The 13166-nt window shown below is 42.4% G+C and overlaps 1 protein-coding gene across 1 annotated transcript in view; it reads right to left on the reverse strand.

The window, feature by feature from the left end:
* LOC146403653 (uncharacterized) overlaps positions 1–13166 on the reverse strand; it is a 648222-nt gene that overhangs the window by 78627 nt on the left and 556429 nt on the right. The window contains exon 7 of the mRNA XM_085024286.1: positions 4021–6307. The gene's annotated coding sequence lies outside the window, so the exon portion shown is untranslated. The remainder of the gene's footprint in view (positions 1–4020; positions 6308–13166) is intronic.

Raw genomic sequence — 13166 nt, forward strand, 5'->3', positions numbered from 1 at the left:
TTTTTTAAAAAAAAAAATTGCAACTTTTTTGGTGGAACCACAAAGAAATTAAAGCACAACCAGGGGGATCTTTTTTCTCTTTTTCTTTTTAAGGCCATACCCGTGGCATATGGAAGTTCCCAAGCTAGGGAACCAGATCCAAACTGCAGCTGTGACCTGTGCCGCAGTTCACAGCAACGCCAGATCCTTAACCCACTGAGTGAGTCCAGGGATCAAACCCACATCCTCAGAGACACTATGTCGGGTTCTTAACCTGCTAAGCCATAATGGGAACTCCTAAATTAATTTTTCATTGAGGTATAGTTGATTTAGAATGCTGAGTTAATTTCTGTTGTACAGCAAAGCGACTCAGTTACACACACACACACACACACACACACACACACACACACACACACACACTGTTTTATATTCTTTTCCATTATGGTTTATCCCAGGACCTGAGGGATCTTTGTCAAGTGTAAGTCAGATCAGGGAACTCCATCGCTCAAGCCCCCCACAGGGTTCCTATCCAGGACAATGTCACCAAGACCCCATCCTAACCCTTGCCTCATCTCACTTTGCTCCAGCTACTCTGTCCTCTTTTTATTTTTTTCTTGAAGCTTCCAGGCACACTTGCAATGCAAGATTTTTTTTTTTTAATTTTCACTTTCTCTTTCCCCCCCGTAGACACCCTCCTGCTACAATTGTATACACAGGTCTCTTCCTCGCCTCCGTCTGCTCTGAGCTCCATCTTCTCAAGGGGTCTTTCCCAGCCCAGCCCAGGAGAACTGAGACCCTGCCCTGCATTCCTTCCTACATCCTTGTCTGCTCTTGCCGCCCCAGCGCTGACCACTAGCTGACACACTGGGCGTCCGTCACACCCCACCATTTGTTTAGAATCTATCTTCACCTACTAACGTGTTCACATACCTTGACAACAGGTGTTTGTGGGCGATATGCTTAATGATAAAATAAGAAGAGTGCCTGGTATATAATAAGTAATCAGTAAATATGGGTGGAAGAAGAGTGAATATTGAATAATCATATATTTATCTAATTTCAAAAAAAGCTATTTGAGGGCGTTCCCTGGGAGTCTAGTGGTTAGATTTGGCGCTTTCACCACTGCAGCCCAGGTTCAACCCCTGATCTGGGAAACGAGATCCTACATCATGGCCAACAACAACAACAACAACGAAAACGAAGTGGTGTTAAAAAGTAATTCATGGAGTTCCTGTCGTGGCGCAGTGGTTAACGAATCCGACTGGGAATCATGAGGTTGCAGGTTCGATCCCTGCCCTTGCTCAGTGGGTTAAGGATCCGGCGTTGCCGTGAGCTGTGGTGTAGGTCGCAGACGCGGCTTGGATCCCGCATTGCTGTGGCTCCGGCCTAGGCCGGTGGCTACGGCTCCGATTAGACCCCTAGCCTGGGAATCTCCATATGCTGTGGGAGCAGCCTAAGAAATAGCAAAAAGACAAAAAAAAAAAAGTAATTCATGCATGTAACTTGATGGTGAGGGGTAAACTTGAAAGGAGAGAAATGTAACAGACAACTGAGATTATTTGGTTACTGGATTTGATCTGGAACTTAAGAGCAAAACCATCTTAAAGAAATTCCTTTACAATTCAAATTATGTTAAGCCTAATGCTTCATATAGACAAGCTATGGGCCACTCAGAGCACCTTGGAGGCCCCATGCGATCTGCTGGCCAAACCCAGATGTACACGCGACTTCTGTTTCTCCACTGGCCGCCCCGATGTCCTGAAAGGACACTGTGTGCCGGTCAGTCCCCATTTATCTCTTTCTCCCCAGTGTGTGCTTGGCTTCTTTGCCTGCCGAGCGCCGTGGATGGCACGGCCTGGGCCCCCTTCCCAGGTGACATCCGGGATGCTCCTTCAAATAGGCTCGTCTATGGGGGCCCTAGAAGGTGGGGGGAGGGGGCCTGAGGGACTTACTCTTCCCTGCTCTGGGGCGTTCCTGTGCCTGGCTGCCCCTCGCTGTCTAAGGAGTGCACTGGGAAGCTCATTTCAGGGCTCAGTGCCCACCCAGCCCAGCCTGCAGCCACACCTGTCCTTATCCTCGTCATTTGAGTGCCAAGGGTGGAAATGGTTTCCTCCGGCAGCATCTCTGTATCACCCGCTCACGCCCCCCACCCACCCACACCTCTTACGGAGCCCCTCCATTTAAATATCTCTCCAAAAATCCCACAAGTGTGTCTCCTTGTGTCTGTCTGTCCTTCCGCCTGCTTCCTGTCTGATCTGACACTTTCTCACGGATGCAGAGTCAAACCGGGCATGAACTCTGCCACGGGCCCACACTGCCACCCACAAATCATTTCTCTTTCCCAACACTGAAGGTAGCCCTGGGAGTTCCTGTAGTGGTTCAGTGGTAATGAACCCAGCTCGTATCCATGAGGACGCGGGTTCAACTCCTGCTCGCTCAGTGGATTAAGGATCTGGTGTTGCCGCAGACATGTCAGATCCCGCACTGCTGTGGCTACAGCTTTGATTCGACCCCTAGCCTGAGAACCTGCATATGCAGTGGGTGCAGCCCTAAAAAGACAAAAAAAAAAAAAAAAAAAACAAAAGGAAGGAAAAAAGAAGGTAGCCCTTTATTTATCTAAAATATGTCTCGAGTGCCTATTGCGTGTGTGGGAGGCAAGAGGGAAACCTCACCAGCAACCGCATTATTTCTAGGGTGGACAGAAACAGCAACTGACAGACATCACACAGCATCACAAGTGCACGGGTATAAGCAGCACAGTAAAGGAGAGTGACGCTTTCTATGAGGTCCATCCCAGAAGAAGGTGTTTGATTTGCTGCATCCTGGAGCATATGCTGAAAGACGGCCTTGGTTCCAGCAGGTGCCCTGGGTACCCGCAACAGCTTGTGTGCTAAGAAACAACAGAAAAGTCTTGGGAATTTCCTCAGATGTTGTCAGGATGATGCTCAGCTTTTCCAGGAGCCCAAGAAAGGAGGAAAAAGCTAGTCTTCATTGTCCCAACTTTAGCAGGAGTTTAGCATGGAAGGAAGCTACTACAGTTTTGTATTCCTTTCATCACGATTCACCTATCCACCATGAGTTTAATAATATCTGTAAATTCATCCCTTTTGTTAAATTTATGACAGGTTTATAAAAATAAGGAATAGGTAGGTGTGCTTATTTTTTAAAAAAAAACAAAACAAAACGATAATGCAGACTCAGCACTTCTACCTTGGGGAGGAGAGAATGGCTCTGAGCAGTGGAACAAGGAGATCCATTAGCACGCTACTGCCCGTGTAAGGCGGGGAGTCTTTGGTCCAGGGAATTGCTCTTTTTGCTTTCCTGAGTCTGAGTTGGTGTTCTGTCACTTGTTACCAAATAGCTGTGAAAAATCCAGCTGCGTAAGATTTTTTGTCCTCACTGTCTGGGATAACAACAATTCCCAACGATTTTTCAACTATCATTATTGTTAGGGTGCAAATGAAAAGCAAAGTTTATTAACATGTTTGTGAAACATAAAATCCTATATGGCCACTGCATATAATTCTCACTGGTGTTAGTTATGGCTTGGAAGTGGCTGACTCATCATATACGGAGTTTCCATGTTTTTTTTGGGGTTTGGTTTTTTCATTTGTTAGTTTGGCTTTTTGCTGCGCCTGGGGCATGCAGGAATTCCCTGACCAGGGATTGAACCCATGCCACAGCAGTGACAATGTCGAGTCCTTCACTGCTAGGCCACCAGGGAACTCCTCTCTGTTGATTTAAATAAATAGGTCCTCTGTTGACATTTTCCTGCACTACTTACCAGATGTAAGGCCTTGTGGAAAGGGAGGAAAGGGACCCATCGTTTTCCTTATTCTTTCCGCTGTAATCCTGATGCTTATGAAACAAGGTGCATGTCATTTGGCTTCAAAATCAGAAAAAGAAATTGCCTGTTCAGGATGACATGCCCTTGAAACCATGGTTCTTGGCACTGCTTGAATAAGATTACCAATTATTCATATTTGAATCATATAATAATAATATAATCTATGGAACTAACAAAGATGAATACGTTACCAAGGCTATTCTCTTGCGGTAGGTCTTGGGTGGGTGCTGTGTATCGGTATTTTTAAGCCTCTGTCTCTAACATTCTGACTTCTTCAGCAAGTGTTTCCGAGCTGTTTACTACATGTCTGACCCTGTCAGATGATGAGGGTAATGATGAACAAGACAGACAAACTTCTGTCCTTCCACAGCATAGAATGCCCTGGGTAGAGCCGCAAAATCTTCCTCTAAACATTCCCGCTGCACATCCTTCTCCCTGACCCATGGGTTCACTGGGACTCTGTCACTTTAAATCCCGTCCATGGCTCAGACCCCTGGGTGATATTCAGTTTGGCTAGCTAAAGTGATGCCGTTGGTCCTACTGCGTTTGTTATGCATGAAGTCTTTTAGAAAACTGAGCATTTTGTCATTGAGAATTTGAGGTAATAGACATTTTAGATTGTTTTAGAAAAACATAGCCCAGATCCAACAAAGGACTTTTCCCCTTCCCTGGGATTACATAGGCGTGGGACATACATAAATAAGTCTTGTGTGTTTTAATAGTTGATACTTTTCAACAGAGACTTGATAGGATGCTTGTACATTTTAATAGGAGAACCCAGAGAATCAATATCTGTGATCAAAGCACAGATATCTTTTATGTGAGAGGCCATGTAGGGCTGAAATTTCACCCCTGAGGGTGACTCACTAAAAGTTGTGACTTGGGGCGGGGGCGGGGGGGAAACACAGGACAAGTCAACGGATGAAACTTATCAACCCTCGGGTCCATGCAGTGAAAGAGACAAAGGCAGGGAACACACACACACACACACACATTAACGCCATTCTCATTGTGTTTCTTTCTACAAGAAAGACAAAGCCTTTGCCTGACCCATTCTGTGTGCTACACAGAACACTTATCTTTGTGCCCAAGAGAGATGGTGGAAAGATGCAGGGGTGATCAGGGACCTCTAAATTTTAGTCCTGACCCACAGCTACACAAAACATCCCTGAAAAATTCATGTCTTCAGTTTTCTCTGATGGAGAGAAAGGGTTTACGGGACACTCTCCAGCTCCGACATCCTGATTCCATCTGCTGCGTTGGCAAATTAATCATTGTCTCATCCATCAATTATTTACATAAAATCTTTTCAGATCAATACTTCTATAAATAAAAATCACCCAATTCTCCTATCTAAGCCACGGGCAAAACTGGGCAATGTTTCTACCCCCCCACCCCCACCTCAGGAGAGGTTCCTATTAAGCTGTTGCTGACAAGGCATGAATTGTTAATACCCCAGCAATGTTTACCTTGAAGAGGTTCAGTCTTCTCCTCTTGTTAGCTGTGTAACTTTGATGTCTGGAGTTCTGGTTTCAGATACAGTCAAGGAGGGTGTTGCATTTTATTTTTTGTGGATTAAATAGGTATTAAGTAATTAATATATACAAAACCAATCATCTTTACTAACTTATTTTTTTCTTTCCCAGTTTCCCACTTTAAGTTCTTCAAACGAGATTTTTAAGTGTTAGAAATTATGTCTCAATGGAAGAACCATTTAGGAAGATTCACTTAGCCAATGTTGCTTTATTGTAATGATCAATTATTTCATGTTAGCTGCCTGAGTATGCCTTGGAATTTTGGAATACTGATTACTTTTTATACCATGTTTGGTGTGTGATTACAGAATCAAATATTCTCTAGATGGAAAGGATTCTACTGGTTTGAAAATGATTCATGCTTTTTCTCCTCTTGGAAATGTGGCTCCTTTTAACTGCCATCAGCAAAGAAGCAATAAACAGATCATTATACTGATGATGTCATAATGGATTATGGAAAAGCATTAATTTTCATAACATCATTATTAATTATAGACAGCATTGAAATTCAGTGGGGCTGACTTGGTCTTATTAAATGAAGCAAATGCTTTGAAATATTAATTAATAAAATCAATCTCAATAAATTGGTGATAGGAAAATTTATTGTTTAAAAATTTTTAAGGAGGCCAAGTAAAGAAAGTTTTGTAGTTCAAGACGATGTCATTAATATAATTTAGCGCTTCCATTTTATATCACATTAGCCCTTGGAAAATCACTAAAGAATCCAAGGGAAGCCCTTTCATTTTCTTCCGTTTCAATTCTTATCATTAAAATGAAGATGACATGGCCTGTCTCGTACCTTAGTGTGTGGCTTAAATGATCACTAATGGAAAAGCATCTCTACATAATAAAATACCTTACCTCTGTGAAGAATTACTTATTATTCCTACAGACAAGGCAGGTTTGGCTGCGGGTGGTGGGGGGTACATCCTTCACTTCATTTCTGAAATAGATACACAGAAGATGACAAAGAGTCAACAGTCATCAAATAATTCTGTGTGTCAGGTACATTGTTAAACACCTTACGTAGCTTATTTTGTGTAATTCTCACAATAAACAGTTGAAGGAAGATAAAAATGCTCATTTCACCAATGAGAAAACAAAGAGGATTAAGGTGGCTAAGTTCCTTGCTCAAGGTCACAAGGTCGTGAGTGACGGCACCAGATCTCCTTTACTCCAGAGTCCATGACCTTAATCAAAAGGCTGTTCTCAAAACAGACAGACAGACCAATGGAACAGAATAGAGAACCCAGAAATAAACCCAGACACCTAGGGTCAATTAATCTTTGACAAGGGAGGCAAGAACATACAATGGGAACAAGAAAGTCTATTCAGCAAGCATTGCTGGGAAACCTGGACAGCTGCATGCAAAGCAATGAAACTAGAACACACCCTCACACCATGCACAAAAATAAACTCCAAATGGCTGAAAGACTTAAATATACGACAGGACACCATCAAACTCCTAGAAGAGAACATAGGCAAAACACTCTCTGACATCAACATCATGAATATTTTCTCAGGTCAGTCTCCCAAAGCAATAGAAATTAGAGCAAAAATAAACCCATGGGACCTAATCCAACTGAAAAGCTTTTGCACAGCAAAGGAAACCCAAAAGAAAACAAAAAGACAACTTACAGAATGGGAGAAAATAGTTTCAAATGATGCAACGGACAAGGGCTTAATTTCTAGGATATACAAGCAACTTATACAACTCAACAGCAAAAAAGCCAATCAATCAATGGAAAAATGGGCAAAAGACCTAAATAGACTGTTCTCCAAGGAAGATATACAGATGGCCAACAAACACATGAAAAAATGCTCAACATCCCTGATTATTAGAGAAATGCAAATCAAAACTATCATGAGGTACCACCTCACACCAATCAGAATGGCCATCACTAATAAGTCCACAAATAAGTGCTGGAGGGGTTGTGGAGAAAAGGGAACCCTCCTGCACTGCTGGTGGGAATGTAAACTGGTACAGCCACTATGGAGAACAGTTTGGAGATACCTTAGAAATCTATACATAGAACTTCCAAATGACCCCACAATCCCACTCTTGGGCATATATCTGGACAAAACATTCTTTGAAAAAGACACATGCACCCGCATGTTCATTGTAGCACTATTCACAATAGCCAAGACATGGAAACAACCTAAATGTCCATCGACAGACGATTGGATTCGGAAGATGTGGTATATATACACAATGGAATACTACTCAGCCATAAAAAAAGATGACATCATGCCATTTGCAGCAACATGGATGGAACTAGAGAATCTCACACTGAGTGAAATGAGCCAGAAAGACAAAGACAAATACCATATGATATCACTTATAACTGGAATCTAATATCCAGCACAAATGAACATTTCCACAGAAAAGAAAATCATGGACTTGGAGAATAGACTTGTGGCCGCCTGAGGGGAGAGGGAGGGAGTGGGAGGGATCGGGAGTTTGGGGTTATCAGATACAACTTAGAACAGATTTACAAGGAGTCTGCTGAGTAGCATTGAGAACTATGTCTAGATACTTATATCGTAACAGAACAAAGGGTGGAAAAAAATGTATACATGTAAGTGTATCTTGGCCCCCATGCTGTACAGCAGAAAAATAAATAAATAAACAAATAAGATGTTAGAAATTAAGGAATGTAAACACCTGATAAAGCATAAAAGCAAAAAAAAAAAAAAAAAAAAAAAAAAAAAAAAGGAAAGGCTGTTCTCAGAGTTCCCTTTGTGGCTCAGCAGAAACAGTCCGACTAGGAACCATGAGGTTGCGGGTTCGATCCCTGGCCTCGTTCAGTGGGTTAGGGAGGATCCAGTGTTGCCGTGAGCTGTGGTGTAGGCTGTCAGCAACAGCTCCAATCAGACCCCTAGCCTGGGAACCTCCACATGCCGCAGGTGTGGCCCTAAAAAGACAAAAGACAAAAAGAAAAAAAAGCTGTTCTCTCTCAGAGACCATCTAGGCACGAATTTTCATTATCACCATTTCTGGCTGACCAGTAAGCAGGCTTTCTGTAACTATTTCATTTGTATCAACGTGTGAGAAAGGAATCAATGAAGAAACTAAGACTGGAGGAATAATTTAGAGGGATGTAACTGGCCTGACACGTGTCAAAGGGAATTTTATATGAGAAGACTTTACATGGGCAGAGTCTCCAACTGATTGAATGCTAGTTTTGATATCATCACTGTGCAAGTACCTAAAATTCAACTTCCAACAAAATGTAGGGGTGTCCTTAGGAGCATATGGCATTTTATCTGACCAAGTAATTGAGGTTCATCCTTATTTTTTTAAAGAGATAGAGCTGAAAAACAAATAGAAGTAAATTTCAATGATGTGTGCTCCTGAGTGGCCATAACACAACGTGTACGTGTCTGCTGTGACCTTTCCTAGCTTGAATGTTACTTAGCTTATTTTCATGTCTTAATCTTGATGCCACCGTTTTCAAGAATTGGGATCATCACGCATTTTAGGAGTTAGAGTTAAGACACTGTCCTTACCCTTGAGGCCAGGTAGCTGTATGACTACAGGTGAATTACTTTATCTTTTTAAACATCAGTTTTCTCCTAATAAGATGGGACTGAAAGTAAAGTCAAAGTATAGGTTCCTTGGGAAGATTAAAAAAAAGAGATGGAATTTAATGTCTGGCCTGCAGAAGAAACTCCGGACATAGAGACTGAGATATGCCTATCTGTATGTTTGCAACCAGCACCTAGCTTGATGTGCGAAAACGTTCATTTTGAATTAACTAATTGCTTAAGTAATAGGCTGATGGTGCCTGGGACGATCCATGGATAAAACCACTTCCTATGAAATAGCAAATGTGCTATTGATAATAAGGGAGAGACTAGACACCCACCTGGAAGGTATGTAACAAAATATTCTTACACCAGATGATACCTGGTGAAAGTATAGATTCCATCTTGCCAAAACCTTAGTGTCTGTGATTCCATGAGCTGCAAATTAAATTCAGCATCATTTGAAATGCTTTGAGAAAGGCGATTCCGTTTGTCTTGGAAGTAATCAAACAGTGTAATATTGATATAATTTGCACATTAGCGAGAGGTTTATTTATAAACTCTGGCATATGCATGTAGAAATTTACGTTTTCATGTCCACTGCTTAAAGGATTGTGTTAGGAGCTATTTCTCAATCTCTTACTTTGCTAAGAAGATGGTTGTGAAACTAATATTCTCTGCTTAATTATTGATGCTGCATTGATTTGTTTTCTCACAGACCGTATCACAAAAGTCCGTTCAGAAAAGCAAGCAGCAAAGTTGCAGATAAAACTTACAGTTTTAACTCAAGAGGGAAAAAAAATGTAGCTGGATCTCATTAATCTTTCAAATTTAATTTCCTTTCCTTTAAATGGGAGGATATAAGGAATGGATTACCATTTTAGCACAACAATATAAATATTGAGAGTGTTAATAGCATCTTTTATTTAAAACTTGCCATGTGCTAAGCAAAGGACTAAAAATTTTTATACACTCTATAATAATTCATCCAATACATCCCTAAGGTAGGTTTGAGTATGCTTGTTTTACAGGTGAGGACAACAATGGATAACCATCTTCTTCAAGTTTCTATTTTTTTTTCTAAAAAAATGACAGAGTAGAGCTTGGTGAGACGCCAGTGCCTTTCTCTTTCCATTGTTACTTGTGGTTTAAATCATGATTTTTTTTCCCCACACATGATTTCCTGAATATTAACCCTGCTCTCTCCTTTACATGTCTACTGTGGTTAGATTAGTATTTTCCATGACCCTGGGTCCCAGCCTCCCAGAGGATATCTTCAGGCTTTACATAAGCAAAAGCAGAAAGAATGCGTATTTATTAAATGGAACACACAAGGACATACAAGTAAATTGGGGAAATCAGCTCAAAAGCCAGGGAGAGGGTCAGGATGCTAAAACAGAAGCCTAGTGTTCAAGTTCTCCCGTCTACAACAGAGCTGTCTAGTCCTCGACCGAAATCCATCCCTTCTTTCTCCATCATTGGATCTTGGCAAGGCCTGGCTGGACCTCATTCTATGTTCATCATTGTAGTTCTGTGTAGCCCGGTACCTAGTATCCATTCATTGGAGTATCAGCAGAAATGGTGAGTGCTGCTTAGGGACTGAATTTTAACAGTAAGGATGCTTCCTCCATGATCTCGCTCACCTCCCACCTGCGGATGCAATGAGTACGACTGAGTCTCTAGGAGAGTGAACTGGGCTCTAGGATTATCTTCTCTCTTTTTCAACATCTATGTTCCAGTCCTTCTGTGACTTTGTGAGTCTTCCTTTTTTTTTTTTTTTCCCTCCCTTCTGGGTTGTGCTTTGTGACCCCCCCCTTTACATAAATGCCATGAAGCACCCAATATTGAATACCTTTCTAGAATTTGTAGTGATATGGACTAGTTGCATCATCATTTAGGTCATCTCACAGTAGTAAAGCAGAAGCTATCCGTATCCTGACCCCAGGGATTGATAAATTGGTCCGGTTACTGGCAAGGGGAAATGCAGGTCTTGGATGGGGTAAATATTACTGATTGGCTGACTGTGAGAGAGGGAGGTCAACCCGGATGACCTCTGTGGACTCGGTGTAATGACAAGGGTCTTTGTGAGTGAGCGGCAGCCGCATCAGTCAGAAATATGAAGATGCTGCACTCCTGGCTTTGAAGATGGACAACGGGACCAAGAGCCAGGAGTAGAAGCAACTTCCAAAAGCTGGAAAGGTTAGAGAAAGTGATTCTCCCCCAGAGGCTGCAGAGGGTCAGTGCCCTGTTGATACCTCGACACCAGCCCAGGGAAACCCATTTCAGGCTCCGGCCACCAGAACTGTAAGATAATCTATTTGCGTTGCTCAAGGCACTCATTTTTAGTAATTTCAAGAGGAATGTGTTACATCAGCAGATGTGGGTCCTGTTTTTCTTATGGGGAGTGCCCCTCCCCGCAGGCTGGGGGTAGCCCTCTGAGCTACAGCCCAAAGGGTTGGGGGTGGGGGCAGGAGATCAGGCCCAGAATTGCTGGGGCTTGGAGGCCCCAGCAACCACATGGGTCCTCTCTCCTCCCCTGGCCCTGGGCTGGACACTCTTTTTGCTCGCAGGTTTAAATACACCTAGCCTGGTGCCCTCATCCCAGCCCCAGGTGCTTCTCCTCCACCTTGTCCCCACATCAACACTATAACAGCCTGTAAACCTGGGCCTCCCCCGTCCTCTTCCCCCCACCTAAGGCCATTCAGTTTTATTAATCAACATAGATTCAGTTCACAAACGGTCTAAATAAGACCTTTCACAATGGCTCTGTATGATTCTAGATCAAAATGCAGATGACAAGAATTCAGAAGCAGTCTTGTTCTTCTGATATAATGATCTGAGAATTAGGACGTCTATGGTTAACAAAATAGAAATTAATTATCTAGTGAAGGTGCATATACATTAATTTTATAAACTTTTAGGGAAAGGTTACCTACGCTTTTCTTGAATATCTGTGACAATGTCTTTATTTCAAACATGTCAACCAACATTCATGACTTCTTTTGCCTTTATGATAAGATATCTGGAAGTTAATGAAGTTGCTTCCAGTGTCCTTCATGGCGTGGCCCAAATTAGATCCTCAATGTGAGCAAGCCTGAGTTACAAAGTCCAACACGTCCCTTAGAACTAGTCACAGAAAATCAGGGCAGATATGTTTTAAAGTGAAACGTTACCCAGCTGCCCAAGCACAGCTTGTGCCAAATGATGTAGAAAAACTGAGTAGTCACAGTTTTTCTGGGTAGCAGCTTCACCAGGCACGTGCAACCCAAATTAAACAAGAGCCCTTGAAGTGAACCTTGTCATGTGCAATCAAAGTTTATCCAAAGCTTCTGGCCAAATGCTCTGATAAATACCACCGGACAGGTCTGGGACAGTTTGGGAAGGACGTGTCCACTGGACAAAGAGAAAGTCAGCGATGGGGCTCATCTTGGTCTTTTCATTAATACATCCACTGAGGTCACCAGTGCTGCCGAATGAGAAAGGGAAGCAGATGTGCACAATAGATGGTGTTGGAGAGAAACCCAGATATATCAGAACAGCCTTTGCCTTTTTACAGACATCATTAAAAGAGACACGTCCTCCTCACTCAACTTTTTGGCTCTTGTATTCTTTCCTCCCTAAAAATAATGTAGAAGTGGCTTACATTTTATTATTGTTATTAATATTACATGGAACGGTTATTGCAGTGCTAATAAAAAGGAATATGTCGTGCTTATAATCTCTCTTTTTAAGAGAAGAATAAGCCTCTCCTGAAAGTCCAGAGTAAAGCATTTGCATCTTCATTTTATGAGTATAATTAGCACATTTGTCAGTGCCGGCACCAATGATCATCAACATAATAATAACCCCTTATGTTTATCTAGCCATGTACAATTTACCCAGCGTTTTCCCATCCTGTATGATCTATATCCACCTGCTCTCTGGATTTTGTTAATGCTTCTTATGGGAAAGCGGGCAGAGAGGGATGGTTCCACTTTTTTGCTTTAAAGATTCAGATAGGGGCATCACTAGGTCTTAGGTTAGCCCCTAGTTTCCTAGTCTACTAGGTAGGCAAAGACACGTGAAGGACATTTCTCTGAAAAAAATGTTTGATTCTGGGAGTTCCCGTGGTGGTTCGGCGGCAGCGAATCTGACGAGCATCCATGAGGACTCAAGTTCGATCCCTGGCCTTGCTCAGTGGGTACAGGATCTGGTGCTGCCGTGAGCTGTGGTGTAGGTCACAGACACAGCTCGGATCTGACATTGCTGTGGCTGTGGCGCAGGCTGGCAGCTGT

This window comes from Sus scrofa, chromosome 4 (assembly GCF_054392235.1).
Source record: "Sus scrofa isolate SSC_HxYL_T2T_F1_AM1 chromosome 4, Sscrofa_HxYL_maternal_Yorkshire_Landrace_v2.0, whole genome shotgun sequence".
In the NCBI taxonomy this organism is placed as follows: domain Eukaryota; kingdom Metazoa; phylum Chordata; class Mammalia; order Artiodactyla; family Suidae; genus Sus; species Sus scrofa.